The sequence below is a fragment of the Rhinolophus sinicus genome, linkage group LG12 (assembly GCF_036562045.2).
Source record: "Rhinolophus sinicus isolate RSC01 linkage group LG12, ASM3656204v1, whole genome shotgun sequence".
In the NCBI taxonomy this organism is placed as follows: domain Eukaryota; kingdom Metazoa; phylum Chordata; class Mammalia; order Chiroptera; family Rhinolophidae; genus Rhinolophus; species Rhinolophus sinicus.
Window position 1 is genome coordinate 9,909,791 of NC_133761.1, and position 24,456 is coordinate 9,934,246.

Consider the following 24,456-nt stretch of genomic DNA (forward strand, 5'->3'; position numbering starts at 1 on the left):
GAAGGATCTTTAAAGCATCCCATTTGTCAGTCTATGGAATCTTCTGTCAAGTTCTGCTTCCTCAGTTCCAAGGAGCAGAGGTTATTAGAGAGGGACAGAAATGACTTCATTTCTAATTTTTCTTTTTCCTTTGTCTCTTTCCTCCCTCATTTCACCTTTCAAAATAATTTCTTCAAGCACATTTCCTTTCCAAATTTCCTCTTGGCCTATGCACCATTTCCTCTTTTAAGATTGTAACAAATAGCTCTCGAATTGGCGAATTGCAAGGAATAAGTTATTCCCTGAGAATAATTAAGTCTTTGTTAATTGTATATTTGGAAAAGAGTAGAGAGAAGGCTCTTTTTTAGTCTACCCAGGAATTGCAATATAGCACTTAATTTATCAGGACAAAATGGCTTCGTTTTAATGGGTATTTTAAGAATGATATCAAAAATGGCGAGAAGACACCAATTTCTTCATATCCCAATAATGTAATATTAAAAACCTTCCTAAGGAATCAATATAGTGGAAGTTCTTTAAAATATAATCCTTGAGATATCTGAGTTTCCACATACTTTGTCTTATTTAAATATTTATCAGTTGCCATCACTTGAGCTTTGTGCTTGATGATATATTTTTGAAAGTCCTAATAAATAGAACTTCAACAACAAAATATATTTTCCTACATTCCCATTCCTTTCACGTGCCATCTACGCCATCTGGTAAACTTATTCGGTGATGTACACGATTAATAATACTTTTTCGACATCTATTATAGTCCAGGCTTGTGCTAAATACCAGTGACAGGGTAATGATAAGAGAGATGTATGCCCACTCTCATGGAGTTTACAGCCTCTGAGGAATGAGGCCATAAATGAATAGAATAATAATAACTAATAATAATAAACAAACTATTAGAGAACCAAGACAGATAAGAGCAATGCGGGAAATAAATATAGAGACTAAGGGGCTGGGTTCATGCCAGTTTAGCCAGGGAGTCAGGGTTAGGAAACGGCATGAAGATTGAGACCTTGAGAATAAAAAGGGGTCCATCATGTAAGAGAAGACTAAGCAAAGGCTTCCATTCCTCTTGCAAAGCGAAGATGAGCCCTTATTTAACAGGCAATACCCGGGCGCACAGAGACTGTCACTGAATTTGTCCAAACCATGCAGCAAACCAACTGCACCGTGGAGATTAGAGAATATAGCGATCCTGCTTCCTGACTCTGAGCATTTTGTCTCTCCTCACCAGCCTGTTTCCTGTTTTCCCCTTTCTGCCTTTCTTTTTTTTTTTTTTTTTTGCCTCTCTCTGCCTCCCCGCTGTCATCTCCAGGGTTCCACTAGATTTCCCTTTTCTCTACCCTGCACAATATAGTTCAAAAAAACAAACGGAACAGGACAGCCTGAGACATGTTTATAGAGTGTGCTGGAGAATCTCAAAAGCCAAGTGTGACTGCGGCCAGGGGACCATCAGCCAGGCAGGCTGGACATTCTTTCTGGGGAGAAGGCAGGTCGCCTGCTTCAGCGGGCTTGTGCCTGGTTCTCTAATAATGGAGCGTTCCCTAATTGGTGCTTCCTTCACATCCATGGAAATAGGAGCATAAGACACAGAAACAAAGCCACATGTCAGCAGTTAAGCATAAGTGAGGGTTTAGACCCATCATTCCCTGGGCTTTGCAGTAATAGTTAGAACACATCTTAATGAGGAAGGCATACATCCTTGGGCGGGTCAGCTTCATATACGCCATCTGGCATGTGTTTTTCTGGTCTAAAATTATAGCAGTTCCCCCTCAAGCAATTTATATTTCTAAGAAGATGGGAGAGAGCTATGAGGAAATACCATCCGACAATTTCTTTGTCACTTAAATATAAAATAGAAATTAAAAGTCCAGAACAGTTATTACACTGGGGTTTTTAAAAATACACACAAATGAAGGAAGTTTGCCAAAAGGCTAACTGCAGATGTTTCTTTTTTTTTTTTTTACCATTCTTGTGGATATTATGCATTGAGAGAGCATCACTGAAGTCATGGTTTTTTTAATTAAAGTCATTCCAGAGTCAGAGGATATTATCTGCTACACAAAAAGCTTGGCGCTCTCATTCCCCATTTTTAATTGCCTAAAAACAATCAAGTCAGATGGTTCTTCTCTGTTTCTTTCTAAATCCTTAGGAAAAACAATACAGAGCAGAAGGCAAAGAAAATCAACCAAATGTAGGGCTTGCCCAGAGAACTTCCGGAGGCCCTCACAGAAGCTTCTAGTCAATCTTTATTGTGAGCAGCTGCCAGATGGGAATTTCACTTCATAAATGTCGGAAGTGGAAGGAAGGGCAGGATCTTGCCTAGGATAGGCTAGTTGAAGGGAAGATAGTAGAGAAAATGACCACAACGATTCCTCCAGTTACACAATAGTGGACTTCACTTCCTATGGGGGCCCTAGCTGCCCAGGAGACACACGACGACCATCTGGTGATCAAGGTGGTTACTGCTGAGGGGACGCTCCCCCTTCCAAAGACACCAATTCGATTATCTGTATTTAGGCTACATGTGAAACATCTCCCCAGGAATCCTGTCTTGCTTCTTGCTACTCCCAAATGTCTTGGTTTGAATTGGCTAACAAGAGGGAAAAACAGAGGTGTTCTTCCTTTCCATAAGCCAACGGCTTTCAAATGCTATTTCTCATTAGAAGCCTATTTCCAAATCTCCCACATCTCTGTGACTCAGAGAAGAGCAGAGCTGCCCGGTTTAGACTGGGCAGAGGTTCAGGGTTCTGCCTGGTTACTTCCCCCTCACTCCCCGTGGGGACCTCTGGGGTATCTTTGGGTGTCTTGGCATCTAATTGGAAACGTGAGAGAAGTGTCGGCTGGCTCTCCGTGTGTGGCCCTTTTGCCAATTCACTGTCTACCTGCAAAACGCTGAAGGAAGGTCTTGAGCGCATGCGGACGTGAAAAGTAGTCTGGGCCTGCTCTTCATCCCCTGTTGCTCCCCAGGTGAATTATAAACTTAGTTCTGCTGTCATAGGCATCCTCTGCTTCTCCAGAGAGCCCTACTATGTACCCCCATCACAAAGCCCTTTCTGTCCACAGGTGTGGTCACGTGTGTGGTGCAAATGTTCCCACCTCCTGAATCCTGTTCCTGGGGCGCTCTCCTCCCTGCTCTCCTCAGAGCAGCGTGCTCCCTCTTCTCTGCTCTCTGGTCTCGGTCCTGCCCTTCGGATCTCCTTCCTCATGTCCTCTCTACCTGCTCCCCTGGGCTTGGGAGTGCTTGCGTCCTCATCCCTCTCTCTCTCAGGACTTGGCTACCAGTTCTCCTTTGTGTTTTGCCCAAAGATCAACACCGACTATTTCATGTTCAATTCTGGCCCTCGGGACTCCAGCATGAACTTGGACCAATGGCTTTGCCTTTACAGAGTAACCCATATGCATACCAGGCAACGTGACAAGCAAAATCATGGCCAAATTCTTGTGGTAGCATCAACCTCTTGAGAGAGAGAGAGAGAGAGGGAGAGAGGGAGAGAGAGAGAGAGAGAGAGAGAGAGAGAGAGAGAGAGACTATACCTTAGTTTAACCATACAGGCCCTTAGCACATTTTTATTTTGCTTCTGAGATGACCGATAACTGTAGCATTAGTGTTAGAACACTTCAGAATTTGCCCCTGGGTTCACCTTGGACATCTTACTCATCCTAAGCATGACCAATACACTTCTCTTGGAAAGGGTGAAATGAACTGCTGACAACTCCAACACTTCATGTTTGCAGAAGTGTAGTCCACGTCATTCTCCTGACTCTTACATGGTTTGGCGCCTGCCACCCATTGCAACCTCCTCACGTGCCACGCCCCCACTCTCAGTCCCTATGGCCCAGTTACTTGGTCACCTGTCAGTCCCTAAAGGGTTTGCTATTCTTCTATCTAGAATGTTCTTTTGATGACTGGGCCCTTTTCTTTCATATAATTTCAGTGCAAATGTTACCTCCTCAGGATGGTCTTTTCAAATCACACCATCTCATGTAGACAGTCCCATCCACATTTTTTGCAGTCATAAAAATTTTACACACACACACACACACATAAACAAATGTGTGTGTATACAAGAAAACTTGGAAAGTATAAATATAGAGAGAGGAAAGAGATCTCTAATTTAGGCATCCAGATAGATACACTGTTACTATTTCAGTATATAGCCTTCCTTCTATAAATACTGCTATACAGAATGGAAACCCTAATTCAAATATGGTTATGTCCTATTTTTTTTTCACTTAACTTTTAATCATCGCTTCTTTGCACTTATCCATAACCTCTTTTTCCTTACAATTTTATTAGAGAGTAATGTGCTACTTCATGGAATTAATGTAATGTGCTTAATTCTTATTCCTCTTATTTGACATTTACATTGTTTTTACAACTTTTTAAAATAAATATATAGCACTGGAAAGAACAGCGTTGCATATAATAAAAAAAGTAGCTAAAGATAAAGGCAGCGCTTGGTATCTCTATGTGCTCTTGTTTGAATAGGATTGACAGTTTTCTAGATGACATGTTGTAGGTGTATGGTGAGCAGTCCTGAGAAAGCTCTTTGAACTTAATGATGTGTGTGTGTGTGTGTGTGTGTGTGTAGTAGTAGTAGTATTAGTAGTTACTACACACACACACATCTTTAGTACTAATACTAAGAGTAGTAATAGCAGTTGTACATTAGCAATTTAGAACCAGAAATATTAGCTCTAGTTATGGAATCTCATAATCTGAAAGCTCAATTTAACACTTACACATGCAACCGTGTTGAAAGTAACTACTTTTTAATGTAATTAAAACAAACAGGTAAATTATTGAGAAGATCTTCCGACCGCTGAGCCCAATCAAATATTCAGATCTTGCTGGAACGGACCAGGGCAGGGAAAGACACCTCTTCCATCAGTGACAGCACACTTACATGTTCTCACCCACACATCCACACAAAGAGCGAAGCCTTCACCAAAGAGACATGATGCATATTTCAGTGTATGGATGCTACTTAATTGAAATACAATTCTGGCATAACGATTGGGAGAATGGACTCTGGAGTCAGAATGTCTGAATTCAAATTCCAGCTCCACCCTTGCTAACTATAAATTCTGGCTGATTCTTTGACTTCTTTACATCCCAGTCGCCTCATCTATAAAATGAGATTGAATGTTACATAGGTCATAGTTAATTCTTTGATGTAGATATAATGAGATAATACACACAAAGCCCTTATCCCTGGCTCGTGGGAACTCTCTTCCATTGATGGTAGCTGTAATTGTTGTTTTATTAGAATCACTTCCTCCATTATTTGTGGAAAACCCAGTTTTCACTCCAGTATGTGGTTTAATTTCTGTAAAGCAAAATCTTCCAAGAATTATACCAAGTAGTTTCTGCTAAGGAGGGGCAGCTGATCTGACTCTGTCCTCTTCAGTATCAGTTTCCTCTCGAGGCATTAATTCATGCATTAGATGACTACTGAATACCTACTGCGTTCCAGCACTGTGGTAGGTATAACGGGTTCAGAGAACAATAAAGACACTTTTTTCTGGTGTCATGGGAGTTTCATCCTCTCAAACATTTAAAAAATCCCCCAATACATATCAGTACATCTGTTTCTTGGAATGATGTCATGGTCCCTTTAATATTTTGGCTAAGTTTGTGCAAAAATTCTCTGTGTTCCCAGGGCAAACATGAGGTTCAGTGAAATGAAGAAAAATATTTACAGAGGAAGAACATAAAAGAACTGAATGCAGAGAGTACAAGAAGTGTCCAGTTACGTATCTTTCCAAAGAGCAGGTTATGGTATTGAAGGAAACCATCCTGAGCCCAGTGCTGGTACGAGCATTTTGTCCAGTTCTTGTTTCTCAGGGATCACTGATTCCTAGCTCCCTCTCTGCCTCTAGCCTCCACGAATCCAGTTATAGATTTGTTATGCCCTGTCTCTAGCTAGATGCAGAAGACTTTCCTCCCATGACTGCAAAACCTTTTCCTAACTTATTTTCCCCAGGATGGGTTTTCTGCAGTCAGGGAGCATATAATTCTGTCAGACATCCTTTGAGTCCCAGTGATAACCCACCCACCTAGCTTATCAGCCCCATCCACTCTCAAGCCAACCGCTATTACCAACTCCTCCATCCCAACAGGGACGTGTCCAGCCCATTGAACCGTTCAAGGCAGTTGCCACCCAACAGAAATAGAACGTGAGCCACATATGAATTTTAAATTGTCTAGTTGCTACATTCAACACCTAATAAGACCCAGGTAAAAATTAATTTTAATAACATATTTTATTTAAATCAATATATCCAAATGTTTCCCATTTCAATATGCAATCAAATATGAATCCTTGATATTTGATGTTATATTTTTGCGTACGACGTCTGAAATCCAGTTTGTGCTTCACACTGATAGCATATCTCCATTGAGACCAGCCACATTTCAAGTGCTCAGGAGCCACAGATGACCAGTAGCTACCATGCTGGACAGCACGGACCCAGGAAAGCAGAAGACCTTCATGACACGGCAATGCTAACATACACACTACAAGAATTCTCCCACCACCATGCAGGAGGGTCATTCTCTCATAACCTCTTACTTCCTTTCTCTCATGCACCCTTCCAATATTAATAAATCAACTCCTTGCCCAAGAACACATCCAAGGAATGTTTCCCACAATGCTTTCAGGAACCTTCCATCCGCATCACTCTGCCTCAGTCTAACCTCTCCGTACTGTAAGATGGTGTTTCATGTTTCTAATAGCAAATGCCTGCAGACATTGTCTTCAGCAAACACCATTAAGAATCGTACCAGACAGAGTTCTGGGCTAACAGTCGATTACAAGTGAAACCAGGATACTCTCCATCTACTTTTGACCTGACTACGTCTGTAAAGACAACCAGCTTTGCTGAGGGCTTCATTCTGCTAAAATCCGGTTTGTGAACAGTTAGAAAACCGATTTGAAAGATGAGCAAACACACAGCGTTGTTGTGTGACTTGGCTGAAGTGATTGGTCCTTAAGTCCAACTAGTCAAGCCAGTCCTGTGAGCAGATAAAAATGACAACTACAGCGAGGATTTACTGGGACCTGAGCTCCGTCACACACCTGTACAGAGCTAGTTCTCATTTTCTTTTTCTTTCACCTTATTTTTTTATGAGAAAAAAACGCAGTGGTCAAACAAGATCAAATACCAGTATGTGAAAAGGAGTTTCTTAACTTTCTTACTCAAGCTTTACCTCTTCTGAAAACACTTCCCTTACCTACCCAGGTATGGCAGGTGCCCCAAATCGTGTGACTATAGATTTCTATGCAAGTCCTCTAAACCTCCTTTGACCACAGTGTAATGACTGAAAGTGAACTCTGCAGCCAGACTCGGGGGTTCAATTCCTGGCCTCGGACCAGTTGTTTAACTTCTCTGTGCCTCTGTTTCCCCAGTCAGTGCTTATTGTTAGAGTTGATAGTTCACACACACACACACACACACACACACAAACCCACAATAGTTGTCTAGCAAGTATTAAATGTTAGCTGTTATTACTTTATCATTGTTTTTTGGATTTTGTTCTTTCAACGATCACAGACATCTTCAAACATAAGCAGCTCAAACATCAACAATTTCTAAACAAAACAGTCTCTCCACTGCCTTTCCTAGTTCTCTCAGTATTGTCACCAATCCCCCATGTACAGTGGCTCAGAACCTCGGAGGTGTCTTTGAACACTCAAAGTTCTCCCACGTCCAGCCTGTGATTATGTCCATTGATATTTTGCCTCCTAATGGCTCTAGAAAAACCAACAGGAAGATCACAGGATTTATACTCCAGTGAGCTATCCTAGCTCTGACATTCATAAACTGAGTGGTTTGGAGTAATTTAAAAAATTTTTTTTTATTAAATGTATTGGAGTCACATTGGTTAGTAAACATATATAGGTTTCAAGTATACAATTCTAATCATCTGTATATTGTATTGTGGAGCAATTTTTCAGCCTTTGATCCTCCATCTCCTCTGAAGTGCAGATCATTTTCATGCCTAGTTCATATTTTAATTGTATCACATCTCCGAATACATGCGAAAGCCATTTCTCAAGCACATGCACCGTACATATATTGGAGATTGTTCCATGCGACTCTCAAGCTCGGTGGATTCAGGGCTCGGAACAAGCCACATTGCAGCACACTTTATTTCTTTCACCCCCTCAGAATCCCAGACTCTTAGGACTTAAAATCACCTTAGAAGTTAAAGAAAACAAAAAGGCAACCAAACAAACGGGAGGAGATATTTGCAAACAACACCTCTGATAAGAGGCTAATATTCAAAATATGTAAAGAATTCATGCAACTCAACAACAACAACAAAAAACAAACTATCCAATTAGAAATGGGCAGAGGACCGGAACAGACATTTCTCACAAGGAGACAAACAAACAGTCAACAGATATTTTTAAAAATGCCCAACATCATTAGCTATTAGGGAAATGCAAATTAAAAGCACAATGAGATACCACCTTAGACCTGTTAGAATGGCTATTATCAACATAACAAATAATAATTGTTGGAGAGGTTGTGGAGAAAAAGGAGCCCTCATACACTGCTGGTGGTATTGTAAACTGGTACAGCCACTGTGGAAAAGAGTATGGAGTTCCCTCAAAAAATTAAGAACAGAATAACCATAGGACCCAGCAATCCCTCTTCTGGGTATTTACCTGAAAAATTTGGAAACATTTATCTGTAAAGACATATGTACCCCTATGTTCATTGCAGCATTATTCACAGTGGCCAAGACATGGAAATGACCAAAGCATCCTTTGATAGATGACTGGATAGAGAAGATGTGGTACATATACGTATACAATGGAATATTACTCAGCCATAAGAAAAGATGAAATTATGCCATTTGTAACACTATGGATGGATCCTGAGAATATTAAGGTAAGTGAAATAAGTAAGATGGGAAAATTCAAGAACCATAAGATTTCACTCATATGTGGGGTATAAAACTGAAAGCAACAAATGAACAAGACATACTAACAAAAACTCACAGACACAGATAACAGTATGATGGTTACCAGAGGGAAAGAGGGGTGGAAGGGTAGAAAAGGGGAAAGGGGGTCAAACATACGTTGATGGAAGGAGATTTGACTTTTGGTGATGAACACACAATGCACTACGAGGTCTGACAATTAAGTTCGTGAACTCACTCTAGAAAAAGTGCTATATGCCTCATGGATGAATGTAACTGCAGTCACCTTCGAAGGATTCCCATTGGGAAACTGCACCAATGCCAGCACCTAGTCCACCCTTCAAAGCAATTTTGGAATTCTTTTTCTGGAATGGCCATCAGAGTTGTTGTCCTATTACCCCTGATGTCCTGAATGTCATCAAAATGTCTTCCTTTCAATATTTCCTTTGTCTTTGGGTAAAGAAAGAAGTCATTGGGGGCCAGATCAGGTGAGTAGGGAGGGTGTTCCAATACAGTAATTTGTTTACTGGCTGAAAACTCCCTCCCAGACAGTGCCGTGTGAGCTGGTGCATTGTCATGATGCAAGAGCCATGAATTGTTGGCAAAAAGCTCAGGTCGTCTAACTTTTTCACACAGCCTTTCAGCACTTCCAAATAGTAAACTTGGTTAACTGTTTGTCCAATTGGTACAAATTCATAATAAATCATCCCTCTGATATCAAAAAAGGTTAGCAACATCGGTGCAACAATTTCACAAACTTAATTATCAGGCCTTGTATACAGAAGATGTGTTGTAGAATTACACACTTGAAACTTATATGTTATTCACCAATGTCACCCTAATGAATTTAAGAAAATTAAAAAAAGGAAGTTATGTACTACACGTTACTTATCTGATGCTTTTATGTTTTTCTCTAAAACATCCCCTGCACATTGATTTGTTGAGTCCCTCTTTGGGCTTTCGTGTCATCATTGACAAGAACTTTCTTCCCTACACTGTATCGCATCCATGCACTGATCCACACTTCTTCAGATGTCTTTGAAAAGGACAGGCTACAATCACCTCTGCAGGCCACCTGCTGTCAGCTTAATGTACCTTAAGGCCAGCCCTGTGTATGCAGAAAGCCTCGCCTCACTGAGCAATGCCAGCCATGGGACACAGCTCAGTCTGAGGACCATTGGTCGCTGGTCAGACCCAGCGGGGCGAATGCTGAGCTGAGTGAATGTGGGCAGAATGGCTGATCTACTCGACTGCAACCTTTTTAGTGCCCGGTAATGGGATTTGCTCTTCAACGTTTATGAAAATATTTTAAGAAATATAGCCAAGCTGAATGAGTCTCAGGAACTTTATGAGTTATTTTACTGCCTAGAAAACATTAAAATACAGAATTTTCTTTCACCCAAATGTCATTAAACTGTCAGATGTTTTTCTGCCTTTTCTAGTAACTTATCAAGATATTTGTGTGTGTGGGGGGGTGTGTGCATGTGTGTGTGTGTTCATAATCAGCTATAATAGGAGAGGAAATTCTGGAAAAGTGTTTGACAGTTTAATGAGAGTTTGTGACATTTGTTTTCCAAGGCTCCAGGATGTGATGAAGTACTGTGTTTCCCCGAAAATAAGACCTAGCCAGACCATCAGCTCTAATGCGTCTTTTGGAGCAAAAATTTATATAAGACTCAGTCTTATTTTACTATAAGATCGGGTATAATATAATATAATATAATATAATATAATATAATATAATATAATATAATATAATAATATAATATAACCAGGTCTTATATTAATTTTTGTTCCAAAAGACACATTAGAGCTGATGGTCCCACTAGCTCTTATTTTCAGGGAAATAGGGTAGCTCGTTAAATTCTGGTGGCACTGCACAGTCAACACGTTCCACCTCAGACCCATCCTGGGTAAAGTCCTGAGGTGACTAATTTTTCTGTGGTGGTCCTAGCAGTTTGATATTTTAGTCCTGTGGGCTGATCCTCTCCAATTCCCAAGACCTCATAGCACACCACATCCCTAGACCAAACCTTACCCTCGGGGAAAGATTGAAACTCCCAGTGTTTCTATCAGGTGTAAACGTCATCATTTCAAAGGAGGGGAGCTGGCAGGGTGGGATTTCAAGCAGTTTCGTTTTATCCTTTGTGAGCTTCGATAGTGACTATTGAATCACCTGGCACTGGCTGTCGGTGAGGCTTCTTATGGTTCCATTCAAATCCTAACGTTCTGGGTTGTTTTGAGAGATGCTAGCAGTACTTGCTTTGGGTTGAAGTTCCAAGCTATGAGGGCAGATGAGGCATCGCTCTGCTCTTTGATATTGGAGGTGGGACGTGAATGTTGATGGAAGGTGTGATGATAAAAACCACCAAGGGCAGAAATGAACAGGAAGGAGGCTGACTTGCCTGGGGTCCCAGACAGACATGGCAACAGCTGCTTAATTACACGTTATATCTTTCAATTCCTTTGCATCCCTGAGTAAGCATTATCACCCCCATTTTATAAATGAAAGGAATAAGCTTGAAGAAGTTAAATGACTTGTCTAAGTGGCAGTGTTGCGGTTAGAAAGCAGGTTGGAGGAACCCCGGGGCCTGGCTTTCAGTGCCTCCGATTGAACCCTGTCACCCACCTCCCTTTCTTCTGCAAAGTCCCCTAGCTACCTGGAGGGGTGTACCTGTACCTTCAGTTTTGCTCTCTCCTAATGATGCACACACACCTGAACCCCACAGCGAGGAGGAAAAAGTGCTGTGCTTTCCTTTCTTACCAAACCCCCGTTGGCAAAGGGGCATTTCCCTGGGCCTTTGTTCTCAAGACTGGTGGGGAAGAGGGACCCAGATAGCCGGGACCCAGGCAGCGGCCCCAGGGCTAAATGGGTGTTTGGTTTGCTCAATATCAGGTTTCTCACCTAGAAGAAGTTTCACGGAGCTGTTTTGTCATAAATTATCATAATTGGTCATGAATTATTGTTTAGAGATAAAGACTAGATGAATAATAACAGCACGGGATGCTGGGTACAGTCTCAGTTTTCTTACCTATTAAATAAGGATGTTAATTGTCCACATCTGGGAGACAGTGAGGCCTACCTGAAATACCATGTGTAACGCACAGGAGGAGTCCCATACGTGGTATGTAATTATTATTATTATTATTATTATTATTATTATTATTATCAAAATTGCAGGAAAAATGATATGCTGGCTATGTGTTAGGCATCATTGTCCGCCCTTTATAGATATAATCTCATGGACTCCTCTCAACGACACCACGAGAAAGGTACTATTATTACTATTACCATTTCATAGTTGAGGCAATCACATAGATGCTGATGATTTGGAAAAAAGAGTGAGAAACAGTAATAAGCTGCTCTTATTAATTTTTAAGTGTAATTATTAACCATGCCACCTCAGACATGGCAAGGTGACCTCCCTCAGCCCCACTTGATCTTATTTCATCAGATCAAGTCTGTGAGACAGGCAGTGGGCGAGTTCTACCTACCACCTCCTGTAGGTGCTGCCCCGGAAACTTCCTGGCCATTGGTCATCTGAATCTTACAAGATGGTCTTTCCCATGATAGCACATCTTCAAATACTAGACAGTTCTTCCTTTGATCTGACATCTGTCTCCCTTTCACTTTCCCCCAGCACTCCTAGATTTGCCCTCCAGAGCTACACTACTGCAGCTTAATCCCCTTTCCACTTGACACTTGAAATATTTTTTTTGAGATTGTGATCGCATCTCCCCGAGTCTCCTTTACTTCAGGCCAAATGTTCCTACTCCCTTCAGCTGCTCCTCATGTGACGTGGTGATTGGGCTACTCAATGTTTTGGCTGCACTGTTCTGGCTGCACTCCACCGCAGCGTGTCCGTCTCCATCTGAAATAAAGCGGACTGAGAGCCACAGCCTGAGGGGCAGTGTGAACTGGGAGAAGGGAAGAGCCATGTCACTTGCTGCTGACCCTGGGGAAAACTGCACCTTTCTGAGCCGATGTTTTCTAGGCTTTGTATCAGGACTACTAGTCGGTTTGTCGCGATACGATGTGAGATAACCAACTATACGACGTCCCTGACCCATACTATTCATTCATGTGTTCATTTACTTATTCTACAATAACAGAATAGAGACTATTGTACAAATAGTCTAATGAGCCAATACTATTTCATTGAGAATACAGACTGAGAAGACAAAATCTGTAACCTCATGGGACATAAGTTCCCATATGTTTAAGGCAGAATAATTTGCATTATACCAATTGTCCTTAGTATGTAACTGTCATTCTATTATTGGTCCTAAATATTGTATAAGTTTGCAATTCTCCTTTTGATATTGATGCCAAACTTTATTTTTCCCCATTTCACAGAATCTGGGCTCTGTGAACAGACCACCTGGATTGTATCTCACACAACTAACTGGTTCCTTTATCACATCTATAAACTAGGGCTAATAACAGTCCTTTCCAATAAGATTGTAGTAAATATAAAATAAGAAAATACGTACAAAATGCTTTGATCAATGCCTGGGACATAGGAAACATAAAATAGTTCAAGCATTCACCATTGTAGTGATAATTCATCACAATCATTGTTGTTAATATTAATTGTTATTATTATTATATTGGCCAATTATTTCAGTGTCTTGGTCCATTTTGTGTTTGTCTTTTAATTCAATTACCAAATTTTTACAGAATATCTTTGAAGAATTCTGTTCTCATTTTCAGTAGGACAATGGCTTAGTTCCTGATCCCAATAAAATCACAATCTAATGGAGGAGATACACGTATAACTAACATACTCTAATACCATGTCATAAGCACAACAGCATATGTTGTAGGACAGAAATTGAGAAAAGGGTTACCTAACTCAGAGGATGATTGGAGTTGTTTAACTATAGGGTAATGCCTGATCTGTGCTTTACAAGATAAATTAGTCCAATTAGGCCTTTTTGACCCAATAAATAAATAAATCACATAGCAAAGCAAATATTTCCAAAGATGTATTTTCAAAATGTTCTCTTCATAATATGACTTTCTTTTGAGAGCAGTTGTTTCAATGCGAAATGCCACTTTTTCGTAGCAGGGACAGATCAAGTGAGTTTATTTTTACAAATATATCTGCTGCCTACTGATAGTCACCTCTCATTACAGAGAGAGTCAGCAAATTTAAAACATCGGCCGTGTTGTAAAAGAGAAATGCAAATCTCTCTTTATTGTCCTGTAGCCCCTTTTTAAATGCTGCTGTGAGATAACTTCCACAATAAAATCTGTGGTATAGAAAAGATTTCTGTAGCCATTTCCCATCTCCTGGAAATATTGCAAAAATGTTACTTATTCATTCTTGTTTAGGAGACATTGACTGCATTAATTGCATGCGATACAGCGTTATTTATGCTTCTCATCTCAACTTGGATCCAATAGCTTGTCTATGACTTTCGCAGTAAGTAACTTTTAAGTGCGGTGCCTTCTGCAAACTTAACAACATACCCCTCACCCCGCCCCGCTCCTGTGCTTCTAATGAGAGCACCTGCTCCGACAATGGTTATATTTATAAACTTTTTCTATACAACACTGTATGTATTAAGTCAACTATGTGTGTGAGGGTATCTTTGCTTCCTGGCTTACACACACAACAATTTTTTAATGCCTGCTTTAATATTAAATGGGAATCTAGAAAGTGCTATAAACAGAAACATGTTAGAAACATCTGTATTTTCATTTTGCTGTACGACATTCTGTTTTGTAATTGCTTGAATGTGTATTTCTTTAAATAAATATTCAGCAATGCTGTCTATGTAGAGCATCACTGGTATTTGTTGACAAAAGAATACATTTGGCTTGTTACCATCTTCTTTTCCATCTATTATCTCAGCCTTTTTCACTGTACCACAGAAATATATGACGTTTTATCTTCTAAAAATCAAGAAATTAAATGTAATCTTCTAAATCACTAAATTTACTAAAATTTTTATGAAACGATGAAATGAGTAATGGGTGATTTTAAACATTCCTGGAAAACAAACAAACAAAAAAAAAACCTTGTCAACATGTGTTCTCATTTCTTCCGACTTGCTCACTGAATGCCTTGCTCGTTGTGATGGCTTGGTCTGTTATTCACTAATACCTCATGGCACAGATACACTTGAGGTGAGATTCATAGCTAATGTTAGTGGGTGTAAGCCCATATTTCAAATAGACTTATTGATAACATCATTGTTGGGGCCAACTTCCTGTCAGATCTGATGGGCTCATGCTTGCTCTTCCTTCAAAAGGTGGGTCATGAAAACCTTGTAGTAGAATTAGGGGAGGTCCAGCTCTGCTACTTTCTTGTTGAGGTCCGGTACTTGCAGTATTAGCATTTTGCAGTTTCTTTACGTGAAGATTTTTAAGCCACTCGTCCATGTGGTGAGGGGCAGTTTAATTGAAACACGACAATATTGGGTCTCAGTTCCCAGAGCAGACAGGTAGCTACAGTGAGCCGGCAGGACCTCTGCTGGAAGGCTGGCCTGAGGACAGGGGGAGCAGGAAGGGAGCTGCCATTTATCCCGCATGACGTTCCCTCCCCAATTGAGTTTTCCTTACACAGAATCTCATTATACAAGAATTTACATCTGTATATTTTTCGCCAACCACAAAAATTTTGGTTCCAGCAAATGTGAATTTTGTGATGCCTATTATAGATAGAAAAAGACAGAGCCAGAGTAGGAAATAAAGTAGTGGCAGTATAGTAAAGAGGCTTTTGGGGGGAAGCTTTGAGAAAGGCAATGCGGATGAGGAAAATGAGAACCCAGTTTTAGAATTGCAGTAAGTTTAGAACTGGAGTAGGTGTAAGAGGTGCTGTTAGGGAGGGGCCGGCTTCAGGGAGGTTTTGGGGGGAGGGAGTGTTGAGGGTCCCTAAGCACTGTTGCATTTTTCAGATCCAATATGCAGAGATGAGGCCTAGCCTCCAGGAAAAACAGGAAAGCAAGCATCCCAGTATGTTCCTATCACCTCAATGAAGCTGAGGACATATTTGAAACAAAGTAGAAGTTCTTTCCTAAAGAGTTTCTAGTAACAATGAATTCTAACTGCCCGTGAATATTGAAGGATTTACTATTGCACATTTAAAATGTGTAAAATGCTAACATTATCTTATTTATGACATCCTTATTATGTTGTGTATTAGTAAATTAAATATTTATTCATAAAGAGTTTCACTGATTTATTAGCCCGCTCAGTTCTTCACGCCACTCTCCTTAGGTTCCTGAAATTAAATTATCTAGCGCCTTGCCGATGCACCTACTTAGTAGGTTCTCAGGATCTAACTCCTGTGTTTTGAAGAACGTACTTTTTATCAGAAATATAACTAAGCACTTTATCCTCCCATCCATTTAGAGCCTAGGCAAATGCCAATCACTGTAATAAACCAGTACTCTGCCCACATGTGCTAAGCTGTGACAGTATGATTTTCAGCCTTTTTACACAATAGAAATCTGCGGTCTGGACAATTCGGAGAGATACTAATTGAACTAGAATGTGATCCGTATTCATTTTCTGTGGCCACTGGAGCAGATTACCACGAATTCAGTGGCTTCAAACAACACAGTTTTATTCCCTTATGGTGCTGGATGGCAGAAGTCTGCAACGGGCCTCACTGGGCTAAAATGAAGGTATTGGCTGCATTCTTTCTGGAGGTAGGAGGGGACAATCAGGTCCCCTGCTTTTTCCCACCTCTAGAGGCTGCTTGCATTCTTTAGCCTGTGGCCCTTTGCCATCGTCAAGGCCAGCAATTCCATCACTCCAACCTTTCCTTTTGTTAGCACATCTCCTATTTTTTAATCTGACTTTCCTGCCTGCCTCGCACTTAAAAGGACCCTTGTGATTACATTGGGTCCACCGGGATAATTCAGATAATCTCCCCATCTCAAGATTTTGGACTTAATCACATATGTAAAATCCTTCTGTCATGCAAACTGACGTTCAGGAGCTGGGGATTAAGATGGAGGAGTTTTGGGGGGCCGTGATTCTGCCCACCACATAAACCCAGATTTGTCTAAAGGTAGTGCCTAAGAAACTTTTATTTTATATTAATTTGTCCATTCAGTATTTTTTCATTCACACTTGTTATTTGCAAGACTACGTGCTATATCCTAAGGAGATGATGTTGAATGAGACAGTCACAACCTCTGCAGGCTGGGTGACAGTCCCTCACCTCTCTGCTTCTCCCCACATATGAACCCATTAAAATCCAATGGGTCTGTTAAATGGACACATCCTGCCTGGTGGGAAGAGGAAGGAAAGATATACAAATTAAGATCTGTGGTCTCAAGGATTGCTCAATCTAGTTGGGAAGATGAAATGCCTACAAAAGGAGATAAAAGCAAGCAGGAAAAAGGTGTAATGACAAAAAATATCTTTGAGAGTGCTGAGAGTGGAAGAGCCGTAGTCTGAGATTATTGAGCTCAGCAAGCAAAAGGACTCGGACCGGTACAAAGTTACTCTCAAGAACGAGAGGGAAAGGATTAATAATTTGATCCTGAAAAGGAGATGCACACAGATAGAAGAAAAAAGCGCCATGACTTTGCCTCTGGTCCAGAATGGCTCTGAGATTGTCAGGGACGTGCCTACATTTGGGGGCAGGAGACCCCAGTTACGGGGAGAAAGAAAGATGCAGAGATTTGTCATCATAAAGGAAAAATGAGGATTACTCTGAATGTAGTCAATGCCTTCAAAGGGTAAAATGTACCCACTGGCAAACATCTGCATGAGTAGAAAACCTATTCTTCAGTGTAGTGTTAAAACAATTTTAATTATCAGCATTTACAAAGCCTGGTCTATCAGGAATGCATGTCAGTCATGCTACGAGGGTCCCCTTAGCAACTAAGTGGGGCATATTACGTGAAAAGTCCTTCTGTGGCTAATGGAGAAATTTGATGAACTCTCCATAGGGAGGAAGTGGAACAGTCAAAATGAAACCTTCCAGCTCGGTAGACTCAATCCACAGGAAACCCCAAGGGCTATGTCACTTCCGATTAAATATAGGCGTGTGGCCAGTTGGGGCTCACACAGAAGCTGCTTCTGCCGGCAGCAGGAGTATCCGCTCACTTCTCTCCTGAGGATCTGGAACTCCCAGAAGTTAATGATGGACTTGATAACCAGCATCCAGGTGGAGAGTAAAAACCGCTTTATTACACCAGCTGTTTAGAATACATGACACCAAACATCCAGATGTTTGGAGGCAACTGGTATTTGGGGTGAAGCTTTTCTCCCTCTGCCCAGCTCGCTAAGAAAGATCTAGCAGTGGGGTATGTGTCTACCGTAGGAGATCCTGCACCTGGCATCTAGCTCGCAGGCAGGTGATGTGCAGTGAAAGGGTATTTGTCTTTCATACTTATGGGGCGGTTTTTGCTAACTAACACTTTTCTACAGCAGACAGCTCAGGCTCACTTCTGGATTTGTATACAATGTCTCTTATAGGGAAAGCTTCCCAAGCTGACATCCCACCCATGCGAACTCTCCTTAGACTTTAGCATTTCATAAATTCCAGGAAGCCTTCCACTCCCCAGGAAGCTACTCGACTCCACACCTGCCTTACTGATTTCTCTTTTCTGAGCTTCCCTGGCAACCACTGTTGTTCTTGATTTTGTGCTCTCAGGTATCATGTATTGTTATCACCGATGCACTGTCTTAACACTTCTTCCTGTATGTGGTTTCTGTAAGCTCATACTTTCCATTTAGAAATTTCTTGGATTACGGGTTTCTGACATTACATCTGGGAAGACAACAAATGCTGTGAGCAAAGCACACTGGTTAGCACCACAGTGTTTTGGGGGTAAATCTTGTCAAATGATAACATTATAGCCTTAAAGGTATTGCCAACAATTTCAGTCTCATGTAGAGGGTTTTATGTTGTCCCTGCTCCTATCTAAGAAAGCAACAGAAACACTAAAATTAAAGAGCCCTTCTTAATGTCGTATCCCCAGTGAAGATACTCAAGCCATGTCTGCTGTATTAATCAATTCATACAAAGCATATTGGTCTATTTACTGTCCTTAAAAGTAAACATATAATTAATTTTATTTACTAATGTAAATTTCTATACCAGTCTAGGCTAGAATGATATAAAATGTCTTATCGGGAGCAAGGACTGGGCTATGTGACATTCTCCTAACGTTTCTGTTTACCATTATCTCTCATAGGAAATGTTGCTTGGTTTACTTGGATTTGCTTTACACACACATTTCCAGTTAATTTTGCAATTTATACATCAGTCTTAGCTCTCACCAGTCGTTCTACATTTTACCCCTAAATTAGTCTATCTCTCCATGTAGTTTTAAGTATGGCAGAGTCTTTATACGTTTTAATCATTAGTCACATGGTTCTTTAACTCTCCTGAACATTGACTTGCTAAAATGCAAATTCGTGACCCTTATCTTGGAGTGCCTAAGAATCTGCAATTTATAACAATCCCTATGGTTGTAATGTGGTGGTCTCAGGAGAAATACAATCCTACGGCCTGGCATCTTGCCCCCGCTGGATTGTAGTAGGAACTCAGCACTTACTGTTTGTCCCTTTCTCTTCCCCCACACCCCTACTCCGGTTCAAGCCATTGTTTCTTAGACTAGTTCGGCCACTCATGCTGGCTGCCGGCCACTCACGCTGGTTATCGGCCACTCCTGGCAGCACACAGTAGCCCACAGCAGCCCACGGCAGCTCATACCAACCTCCGGCTGCTCACCGCAGCTTAGCTCCAGGGAGAGCCGTTGTTCACAAGTTTAGCTGTAGAGGGCGCAGCTCAATGGCCCACGTGGGAATCGAACCCGCGACCTCGGCATTAGGAGCACAGCACTCCAACCACCTGAGCCACCGGGTCAGCCCCACCCTTTCTCTTTTTATCATCTATTTAAAGATAATTTTCAAACAAGGGAAAAATCAGGACTCTCATACTAACATATATAAGAACAAGTGTTAAAGATTTAACTCATTAATGAGGAAACTGGTGACGTATTATGAGTTCAAGGGAGAATCCAAAAAAGAAAAAAATATATACATTTATAGATCAGAAATATAGAAATGAATGGGCAAACAGTTATAACTGGCCTTTTCCACAATGGGGAAGGCAAGCCATTGACACCTCCACTGGAATTTACATTTGTAGACAAAAATTATATGCATTACTGTTATTTCACAGAGCTATAAAATGGCTCCAGGACAACAAAAGACTAGATGCATATAATCTGGAAGGGTGTGATTTAAACAATGTGCAGTTTTCCAGTGAAGAACAATATTTTCCTACTCATGCTGGAGAGGACTCAAAAAAGAGACAACAGACTGAATCAAAAAACGTGGAGGCCAGAGAGATCAGATTGTGGAAGGAAAAGCAAAGGATATCATGGGGCTGGACCTCAGGGGTAGGAGGTCAGTGGTGAGTAAAGAGGTGGTGCACAGGAGGGAAGGAAAGCAGAGAGGGGAAGGTCAGACAAGAGAGTAATCCTGCAGGGGAAATGTAATGTGCGTCCTGGACCAACTGCAATTGGGCAGTTTTGTGGCATTGATAGATTTTATCCAGAGAAAAGCCAGCTCATCTCTCTACTCCTTTGGCAATCATTCCATAATTGTCCTGATGACCAGAGGGTCATGAGCTTCCCTATTTGAAAGTTATATCTGTTTAGAAACCTCACCCAGAGGACACAGGTGATAGCAAGAGATTGGTTTTGAGGGATATACAAGTTAGGTCAGCAGGTCCCCATTTGACATTTCAATCATATTCTTGCCTTTAAGGCCCTGGGTGTAACTGTATCTTAATATGGTCAAGGAATTATAAAGTTATCTTGTGTCCCCTCTGTGGGCACAGCACACTGCAGAAATAAAGCTGATGAAAATAGTCACATGGATTGACCAAACTGTCATCATCAGCCTCTTCACTCTGTGACATGCCTAATGTCACAAGCTTGGAGGGGCAGCTGCCAAGTTAGAAGGGGCTGGACATTCCTTGAAACAGGTGCCTTCTTTTCCAGGACCAGAGCGAGAGCCTCAGATACTTTCCATGAGGTCAGAAAGCACATCCTTAGAAAAATGTGCTTCAATTGCTAAACAGGGACATTTGGTCTCAGTTCCCTTAACTCATTTTTTTTTTTTTTTTTTGCTTGGGTTCTTCATTAGAAATTGTGACAATTTTTGGCACATCTAAACTTGAGAGATCCAGAAAGGAGTAGTCAGGAAATGAAATGGAAAGCATAGAGGGAACAAGTTGTATTTGTATAATAAAATCTTAGCCACTTTATTCCTCTTCTTCAAACACTTCATGGATATTTGTTTCAGTTAGGATAAAATCTAAATTCTTTGACACAGCTCAGAGCCCTCCATGCTATGACATTCATGCTCCTTCTGCACTGCAAGTTATCCCTCTTCTTTTGGTTGTTGAAACGCTCCATTATTCTCTCTCACGTCCCATTCCCCCACACTCACCCTAATCTTACCACTCGTTGTGGCCTCTGCTTGAAACACTCTCCCTGCCCCTTTATTGATTCTCTTGACCCCTACTTAGCTTCAGCTTAGATGTTATTCCCAGTGGGAGGCATTCCCTGCCTCCTCCAATCTGGGTTAGGTGCCACCCTGTGTCCTGGCATCACCCTGTATTTCTCTAATGAAAGCACTTATCACTCCATATTGAGATGTCCCTCTCATCAAACTAAACACAGACGGGAAGGCTGGGATTCGTAGCTCGCTTGTTCACCATCACACCTTCAATTCTGGGAAAGGACCCGGGGCATCACAGAATCTCAAAATATTCATACAGTGAAAGACCGATTGAGTGAGTGAGCAAAGAGATGGATGAACGAATGAGTTATTGATTAAATGAATAAATTATTAAGTGAGTGAATGGATATACAATGGAGGGAATGAGAAATTTTTCCAGAGGTGAAAAAAAAGTGAAAAAGGACAAATAATTGTCTTAAGTATGGGGAAGATTATTTTACAAAGAAGACAGTAGTAAGTTCGTTTTGTTCCTGATGGCAGAGCTACTCCCTAAAACTGGAAGATGCTTGGACTGAAGTTTCTGCTGAAAGAATTTTTCTAAAAATAGAGCAGCCTAACAAGCAAGGAGATGGCTGAAAGTAGAGATGCATGCAGAGGAAGAACGCTGCAAGGGAATCCGGGATGCGTGGGGATAACCAGGGACTGAGGATGGGGAATTGGGGTGGGGAAGTCTGCTATGTAAAGGACACTAGAGGAAACAGTTATTTAGTCATCAGTCATTCATTCAGTAAACATTTCCTGAGCAACTGGTAGTCACTGGACGTTGAAAGTGAGTACGATCCAGTCACAGTGACCCTGATGCTAAAGCACATGGTCTCACGGACAAGACACCTGGACACAGAATGTGTAGAAACTGCTATGGTAGAGGTATGTGCAGGATAGTAGGGAGGCCAGGAAGAAGAGACCCTAACCCACCTGGTGGGAGGAAGGGGCAAAGGCAGGAGGAAGACAGCAGGGGGCTTCCTACAGGAGGGGCTAACTGTAGTAATTCCCTAAACGTGATGAAGTAGAAACCAGGCAGGACATGCGAGCAGAGGCAGCGAGGGTAGTGATGGGACAAAGCGGGTAGATGTGGGAGAAAGGCAGGAGGGAATTCCACGCAGAGGTGAAAACTTATAAGAACAATGTAGTCTTCTCTAGAGACAAGGCAAAGGCCAGAAGTAAGTGTCTGTATAGTCCATTTAAACGCATAGTTCTCTGAAAAGCTGCGGAGAGTCAGAGACAGAAGTCCCAAGATGCAAACAGCTGACTTGCTTTTTCAGGGCCTGGATCTTGAGGGTTCCGTGCGTGAAAGACTCAGAGAAAAGTCCTTGTCTAGATTGGATTCTACTGGGGCCGCCACAACTTTAGTATGGCTCCTGGCCCATGCCCGTACTCTGGGGCCATGTGACTGAGAACTGAACATTCTAGTGCCACCTATGGAATTAAATCTTGTTGGACAAAGGCCAAGGCAGACCCTCCCTCCAACCCCCCTCACCCGCACTGGCATTCACATCCTATAGCAACGCCAGAGGAGGGGTGAATGTCCAAGTTGCAGCTCAGTGTCAGCTGTGTGATGAGAAGTTGTGGAGTCGTGAAGAGCAGTCTTCATGGTGAGACTCATAGGAATAAAAATCTGAGGGATTACCAAAGCAGTGACTCAAAATGTGGCCTCCTAGAGCTAACACTGTCCCAGAATAAGTGACAGGCAGCATTCTCAGTGCTGCACACACACCAGCTGCCTGAAAGGTAAATTCCATTTATCCCCATTTTACAGATGAGGAAGCTGAGGCCCAGGGCACCCAGCTTGTATGTAGCAGAGCACGTTCAGACTCAGGATCTAGTTTCCTAATTGCTACTTTACTCAGAAATGGTATCTCTTGAAAAAACAAATGCCATCTTACACACAATGAGCAAACTGGATTGGAACTGAAAAGGGGAGTCTCAAGAAACATGATAATCTGTCATATTTGTAGATTGTTTTGCAAAACATTTTTTTTTACCTATAGGATCTCATGTGTTGCTCACAACCACCCTGTCTGATAATGAAGATGTCGTGGTCATTTCCAGGCAAGAAAACTGGAATTCAGAGAAGCCTTTGGGCTCGCTCAAGAGTTTGCAGTTCAGAATCTGTATGGCAGGGGGTTAAACAAAGGTTTTCTAACTCAGAAGCGCATACCATGGCTTCCCTTGAAATCTAATAATCCTGTGTAACAAGGTGTCCTTGCATAGGTCAGAGGGGACCAGCCTTTCCTAGTGCCACTTCCCCTCTTGCTCCCTGTACTGCAACCTCAGCAGTCTTCTGATAGATTCTGGAATGTGACAGCCTCTTTCTTGCTACAGGGCCACTGTTCTTGCTGTTCTTTCTGCCTAGAATGTTCTTCCCAAGCAATGTGTGGTTCCTTCTCAATTTTTGAATATTGGATGAAATGTCACCATCTCAGAAAGGTCTTCCCAGACCACCCAAAGGGAAATACTCTCTCTTCCCTGACTCTATCATAGTACCATTTCATAACCTCTGTGTATTTTTTTTGGACCAAACAGTTTTTTATGGACTGAAAGTTGTGTCCCCCCCAATTTTTGGTTGAAGCTCTACCCCCATAATGTGCTGGTAATTGGATGTGGGGCATTGGGGAGGTAACCCGCTTTAGAGAAGGCCATAAGGGTGGGAATATTATGATGCAATTAGTATCCTTATAAGAAGAGCAAGAAGGCAGCCATCTGCAAGCCAGGAAGAAGGGTCACCAGGAACGGAAGCTGCTGGCACCTTGATCTTGGACTTCCAGCCCCCAGAACTGTGAGAAATAAATGTCTGTTGTTTAAGCCACACGGTCTATAGCATTTTGTTACGGAGTCCAAACTGACTAATACACAGTTTGTCTGCACATTGCTTGTTTGCTCCTCTATATTATAAAATACCCAAGGTTAGGCCACACAGTTCTTAAAAGGAAGATTTCACAAACAAAATAAAGTTTACCATTATTTTCCCAAGACCTAGGAAGGAAGAATGGTCAGCCCCTGGGAGTTTATTTGC

At 41.6% G+C, this 24,456-nt stretch overlaps 1 long non-coding RNA gene across 3 annotated transcripts in view; it reads left to right on the forward strand.

Annotated features, from left to right (window-relative positions):
- LOC141567877 (uncharacterized) overlaps positions 1-24,203 on the forward strand; it is a 29,351-nt gene extending 5,148 nt beyond the window's left edge. Inside the window, exons 2-6 of one of the 3 annotated variants that reach the window (XR_012490819.1) lie at positions 5,664-5,815; positions 8,737-8,904; positions 14,274-14,364; positions 21,924-22,021; positions 23,432-24,203. This is a non-coding gene — a long non-coding RNA (uncharacterized LOC141567877). Of the gene's footprint in view, positions 1-5,663; positions 5,816-8,736; positions 8,905-14,273; positions 14,365-21,923; positions 22,022-22,705; positions 23,400-23,431 lie in introns of those variants that run through there. The other 2 variants (XR_012490818.1, XR_012490820.1) reach the window with 2 other exon arrangements.
- Positions 24,204-24,456: the final 253 nt, after the last annotated feature.